The 6,501-nt window shown below is 36.3% G+C and overlaps 1 pseudogene; it reads right to left on the bottom strand.

Annotated features, from left to right (window-relative positions):
- Nucleotides 1-1,641: 1,641 nt before the first annotated feature.
- Nucleotides 1,642-2,693, bottom strand: LOC113618480 (aminoacyl tRNA synthase complex-interacting multifunctional protein 1 pseudogene; annotated as a pseudogene).
- Nucleotides 2,694-6,501: the final 3,808 nt, after the last annotated feature.

Raw genomic sequence — 6,501 nt, 5'->3', positions numbered from 1 at the left:
ACACTGATATTAATAGCTTTCTTGGATATATTCTTAAGTAAAAAAATAGGTTGGATGATACTGTGAGTAGAGCACATGAAGAAAAGTCACAGTTCTCTGTTTTGTACAATTAGCTTTGGATGTATTTTTTTGTAATTATAAAACAAAGTTATATTACAGGAGCAAATCCGAAAAAATGAAAGTAAGATAAAACAAACGAATATAATTATATTAAGCTGTTTGCATAGCTCATATAGAGCAAATATCTTCATTGATTTTAAAATGTAGTAATATGACTGATGGGATATGTCTTAAAGAGAAAAAACTGCAAAGAAAAAAAATGAACTTTTCACTATTCAATTGTTGATAGTAATATTGGTATTTTTATTCAGAAAATGGCCTACAGGATAAAGAAAATTATTAATTATGACAATATAATTATGAATCAAGTTTTTCAGATAAACACATCAGTATAAAATCAAAGAAGTAAATATCCAGAATCCTACATATGATCTGGAAATATCAGAATGAACTTATGATTTATTTTCTTTATATATATATATATATATATATATATATATATATATGTACTTTCTGGCTTTATCCCTTGAAAAGGAAAAGATAAGACCAATGAATATCACTATTGACAGATTATTGTCTCAATATCATTCTCACTAATATGAATGAGGAGAAATAACTGATTCCAGTTCTATGACAAGAAATATGCAAATACTTTGTCAGGAAAGAAGGAAACTGATAAAGATAGAGGTCATGTCAAGAAGGTGTAGAAGTTGTCTTGAATTTGCTCCTACTGGCCAAAGATATGACAATTTTGAGCATCAATAAGCATGATAATTGTGAAATATTGAATCATATCCAATAATTTGAATCCAGAATATGTTACTCAGAAATGTATATTAATAACACATAGGTCACCTTTGAAAAATTCTGGAAAGCAACTCCATATTCTGAATATTGGCAAATGAAGATAAATAAATTTTTAATCTCTCTACCAGGGACAAGCTCTGCCTCAGAGTAGCAAACAAACTTTAAGGGAAAGTTGTTTTGTGTAGTATTACAGCTAAACAAGAAGAAGGGCTGATAGAATCTGAACATTTAGCAATCCATGTCAAAAATGGAACTGGGGGCTTCCCTGGTGGCGCAGTGCTTGAGAGTCCGCCTGCCGATGCAGGGGACATGGATTCGTGCCCCGGTCCGGGAAGATCCCACATGCCGCGGAGCGGCTGGGCCCGTGAGCCATGGCCACTGAGCCTGCGTGTCCAGAGCCTGTGCTCCGCAACGGGAGAGGCCGCAACAGTGAGAGGCCCACGTACCGCAAAAAAAAAAAAAAAAAAAAAAATGGAACTGGGTAGATAGATTTATCGTTCATTATGGAATAGGAAAAATAGTGATTATCATTTATATGTTTCCTGCTGGAAGAGTATACCACCTATGAAGTATTCTTGGAAAAAGCAAAGTAAACAAGCAAACAAAACAGAATCAGACCACGATTCTAGAATTAACATTCAGTTGAAGGAAAATACAGGTGACACAGAAATACGTTCAAAGACACTGCATGGAGATATTCAGCAAAATCATAAAACAAGATGAATGGCGTTTCTTTTCTTTTCTTTTTTTTTTTTTTCTTTTTTTTATTTTAGGTACAAGTGACAAATATATTTCTTTTTATTGTTAAGTTTTCTCTAATGTATTTCAGTAACTGAAGTGTTTTATTTTATTTTATTCCACTGTTGGCCATAGTTTGAGCCCTACAGACTCCCTTCCTTCACCTCAAAGCGAGCTCCTTTGTATGTAGCCACACACTCATCATTAGTGTAAAGATCAGGCTGGATCTGCTCCCAAATCTTCTTCTTTGGATTCAGCTCCTTGTCAGGCTCTCCAGGGAAAGCATCAAAGGTAATTCTGTCTCCAGGAACAGACCCATTAGGAGGTGCCAAGATTTCAACTTTGTCTGGTGAACTAGCACACATCACCATTGCCTGAGATACTACTCCCCTCATCTTTGCAGGTTTCAGGTTACAAAGTAAAATCACCATCCGATTTTGCATCTGTTCAAGAGGAACATGATTCACCAGGCCACTGACAACTGTTCTTAAGGCTGTTTCTCCAACATCTACCTCTTCTACATACAAAGAATCTGCATCAGGGTGTTTTCTGGCAGTGATGATACAACCAATTCGAAGATCCAGACGGGATACATCAATAGGCTTAGAGTCAGCACTTCCTCCTGCTAGTTGTTGTTTTTTCTCCTTTTTCTCTCCTTTCTTTTCAATTTTCTCTTTCATCTTTTTTTCTTCTCCTCCTCCTCCTTTTATCTGCTCTTTGGCACCAGAAGATATGGCTGTTATTGGTATAGACTGTATCACATTTTCAGAAACCGCAGAATCAGCTTGCAGTGGAATACCAGATGGGAATGGTATCTGTTATACTCCATTTTGAATTTCTGCCTTAATTAGCTCTTGTTTCAATTCTTCAATTTCTTTCTTCAATTTAGCATTTTCAACTCGAAGTTTCTTCTCTTCTCTCAAAGTTGCCTGCAAAATTGCTTTCTCCTTAAGAAGAGCAACTTGCTGCTTAAGATATTCAATAATTTGATCTGCCTCGGCACCCTTCTGTTCCAGTCTCTTGAGAACGGCATCACTGGTTGCCATTTTTGCCAAGAAACGGCAGAAAGTCATGTATCGGTGAACAGGCAGAACCTCGGCCGTCTCGGCCCGGAGCCGGTAAGGACAGCCTCCCGCTCACGAAGGCAGCAAGAAAGGACCCAATGAGGTGTCCTCGCTAAACGCCTGAGCGGTCCACAGGTTCTTCTTCAAATTCAGTGGCCCCCTTCCCGTGCGCTGCCACACTACACTCCCCGTGGTCCATTCCTTCAGCCAATAACGCCAACCATTCCGCACCTCTTCCTCGGTCTCTGTATTTTGTCGCCAGGTTGGGCAGAGAGGCAAGACGCCGGACGTCGGGGTCTTTCTTTAGAGTTCCGGCCCCGTTTCTTAAAAAAAGAAAAAAAAAAGTTAAGTCATCAATGTAGAGGCAGAGACAATTATAAATTAAGGGACTTTCAAGAGAAATATAAATGACAAGTTACTGGCTTTCTTGTGCTTCCTGATTGAAACAAATTGTAAAAGCAATTATAAGGCATAAGAAATCTGAGGAAATGCAAACACTGACAGGCTATTTAATATTAGAATTATTAATTTTTAGGTGTTACAGTGGTTTGGGGTATGTGCATATTTTAATTAAAGAACTTCTGTCTTAGAAATAAAGTAGTAACTGATGATAAACACTGATGCATAATTTTGTCAGCTTCCAGTCAAGTCCCATATTTAAGCAAATTTCCAACGTAAACTGGAAATCAGTTTTGATTTATTAACCAAGGTTTTTGATTATGTTGTACTGAAATAATAATTTCCATATATATATAGATAGATTAGATGGATAGATGATATATATATATACACATATGTGTGTATGTGTATATATATATATACATACATTATATGCAGATGGATGGATGGATTGGAAGGAGAGAGAGTGTGACAGATGAGGTGGAGGAAAGGAGGGCAGGGGAAAGGAGAGAAGGGAAAAGGAGGGGAGAGGGAGGAAGAGGAAAGGACGGGAGGAGAGAAAAGAGCATGTGCACTATTTGAATGCAATTGCACAAACACTGTCTCATAAACCTACTAGTCATCACCAGATATTTTCCTATTTTACTGTGAGTTAATTCCCTTCAACCCCTTTTTTCCTTTCCAGTATTTCTACAAATGTAATCCCAAAGGGGAAACTGCAAAAACTTAGATCTCTAGTAAAATTGTTCTTGCATTATTATCTAGGTTAAATGATTGTAGCTGCTTTATGAATAGTCAAGTATTTATGTGTAAATATATTTGATAGGCAAATAGAATGATCTTTATTGAAGTTGAAAAAATGCACAGATGAGTAGCTATTTAACACAGAAATTAAAAAAAATATATATATGTGATATTGTTAATTGAATGATGGGGAATAGTGGCAAAATATTACTTATTAAAATATATTCAAAACCAGTTAGAGCTAGGCAATTAATTTAATAATAACATAGCTGTTGTGTGCTCTGAGAGGATTCTCTGGAATCATTAAAGGAGGTAATCTAACTTCATTGCTATGTAAAAATGTACCTGAATTATCATTAGTCACTTCTATATTTGGTTTATTATATGTATTATATTATCTTGGAATAACAAAATTCAATCAAGAATTCCTTAAAGGGCTTCCCTGGTGGCACAGTGGTTGAGAGTCCGCCTGCCGATGCAGGGAACACGGGTTCGTGCCCCGGTCCGGGAAGATCCCACATGCCGCGGAGTGGCTGGGCCCGTGAGCCATGGCCGCTGAGCCTGAGCGTCCAGAGCCTGTGCTCCACAACGGGAGAGGCCACAACAGTGAGAGGTCCGTGTACCACACACACACACACACACACAAATTCCTTAAGTAAAATGATTTAAGCAACATATAATTTATATGGTCATTTTGTTCAGCTAAATATTAAATCTGGCAGGAAATTATGCCTTGGTTATCATTAAGTTATTGGCAAGAGAATTATGTAAAATAAATTAGTCCTTAAAAAGCGAAACCTGAAAATTATTTAATGAACAACAACAAAAGGAGTGTGTATTACTTTGCTGTATTAAAAATCACTCTTTGTAAGAATTGTGATGATATGGTTCAAGAAAATATACAAGGTTCAAGAATAAACCCTTTCTTTATACCTATTTTTGCTCTTCAGCTACTCAGCATGTGTTTCAACTTAAAAAAAAAAATGTATCCACCAAGTATATATAATAGCTGTAGACTCCTATGATCCTGTTTAACAAAATAAAACAATAAGTGCAAATTCAATTAAATATCATTTGTTGATTTTTTTAAATATCCGGCACTGTAATACCCTTTCTCTGTTTAGATACACTGTCCTGCTTCCTTCTAAAGCAATACATCATAATGAATTATTTATTTCAATGAAAATGAATTATATTTTGAGAATTTTTGGCATCTTCATGACACCTCATAGCTAACTATTCATGTGGAGTGAAATCCATAGGCCAATTTATAATTCTTATTGCCGTTTTCTCTGAAGACAACTTAGTTGTACCTCAGTGAGTTAATTCTGCTATTCATCCCTTATATAATGTAAATAAATGTCTATAATTTTTCCCTTTTTCAAATCTAAAGGGTGTTCAAACTGTTTATAATTAGAATCATGTATCAAGGTTATGTTTTACTTTGTATAACATTTCCAGTATGAAATGTGGAATCTATGCAATTTAATATTTATCCTTATATTATTTATTCTATTGTGGAAAATAGCAATTTTTTAAGGTTTATAGAAGTTAGCACTCTAAGCTTGATTCCACTGCAAAATAAATAGTAACTCTTACTGAAAAAACATTGTACCTTAATTTTTTTCATCTTTATTGGAGTAAAATTGTTTTACAATGTTGTGTTGTTTCTGCTGTACAACAAAGTGAATCAGCTATATGTATACATATATTCCAATATCTCCTCCCTCTTGAGCCTCCCTCCCACTCTTCCTATCCCACCCCTCTAGGTCATCACAAAGCATTGAGCTGATCTTCCTGTGCTTTGGAGCAGCTTCTGCTAGACATCCATTTTACATTTGGCAGTGTATACATGTCAATGCTACTCTCTCACTTCATCTCAGCTTCCCCTTCCCCTTCTGGGCATGTCCTCAAGTCTGTTCTCTGTGTCTGTGGCTTTATTCCTGCCCTGCCACCAGGTTCATTAGTACTGCTTTTCTTAGATTCCATATATATGTGTTAGCATACGGTATTTGTTTTTTCTTTTTCTGACTTACTTTACTCTGTATGAAATGCTCTAGGTCCATCCACCTCATTCCAAATAACTCAGTTTCATTCCTTTTTATGGCTGAGTAATAATCCATTGTATACATGTGCCATATCTTCTTTATCCATTCATCTGTTGATGGACACTTAGGTTGCTTCTATGTCCTGGCTATTGTAAATAGTTCTGCAATGAACATTGTGGTACATGCCTCTTTTTGAATTATGTTTTCTCAGGTTATATGCCCAGTAGAGGGATTGCTGGATCATATGGTAATTCTATTTTTAGGGTTGGCTTTTGCACAGCAAAAGAAACCATAAACAAGATGAAAAGACCACCCTCAGAATGGGAGAAAATATTTGCAAATGAAGCAACTGGCAAAGGATTAATCTCCAAAATATACAAGCAGCTCATGCAGCTCAATATCCAAAAAAAAACACAAACAACCCAATCCAAAAATGGGCAGAAGACCTAAATAGACATTTCTCCAAAGAAGACATACAGATTTCCAACAAACACATGAAAGGATGCTCAACATTGCTAATCATTAGAGAAATACAAATCAAAACCACAATGAGGATCACCACACACACTGGTCAGAATGGCCTTCATCAAAAAATCTAGGAACAGTAAATGCTGGAGAGGGTTTGCAGAAAAGGGAGCCCT

This window comes from Aethalodelphis obliquidens, unplaced genomic scaffold (assembly GCF_003676395.1).
Source record: "Aethalodelphis obliquidens isolate GAN/ISIS:26980383/991018 unplaced genomic scaffold, ASM367639v1 scaffold1, whole genome shotgun sequence".
NCBI classification, from domain to species: Eukaryota; Metazoa; Chordata; class Mammalia; order Artiodactyla; family Delphinidae; genus Aethalodelphis; species Aethalodelphis obliquidens.
The sequence above is the reverse complement of the archived record's forward strand: the minus strand, read 5'-3'. Positions and strand labels throughout refer to the sequence as shown.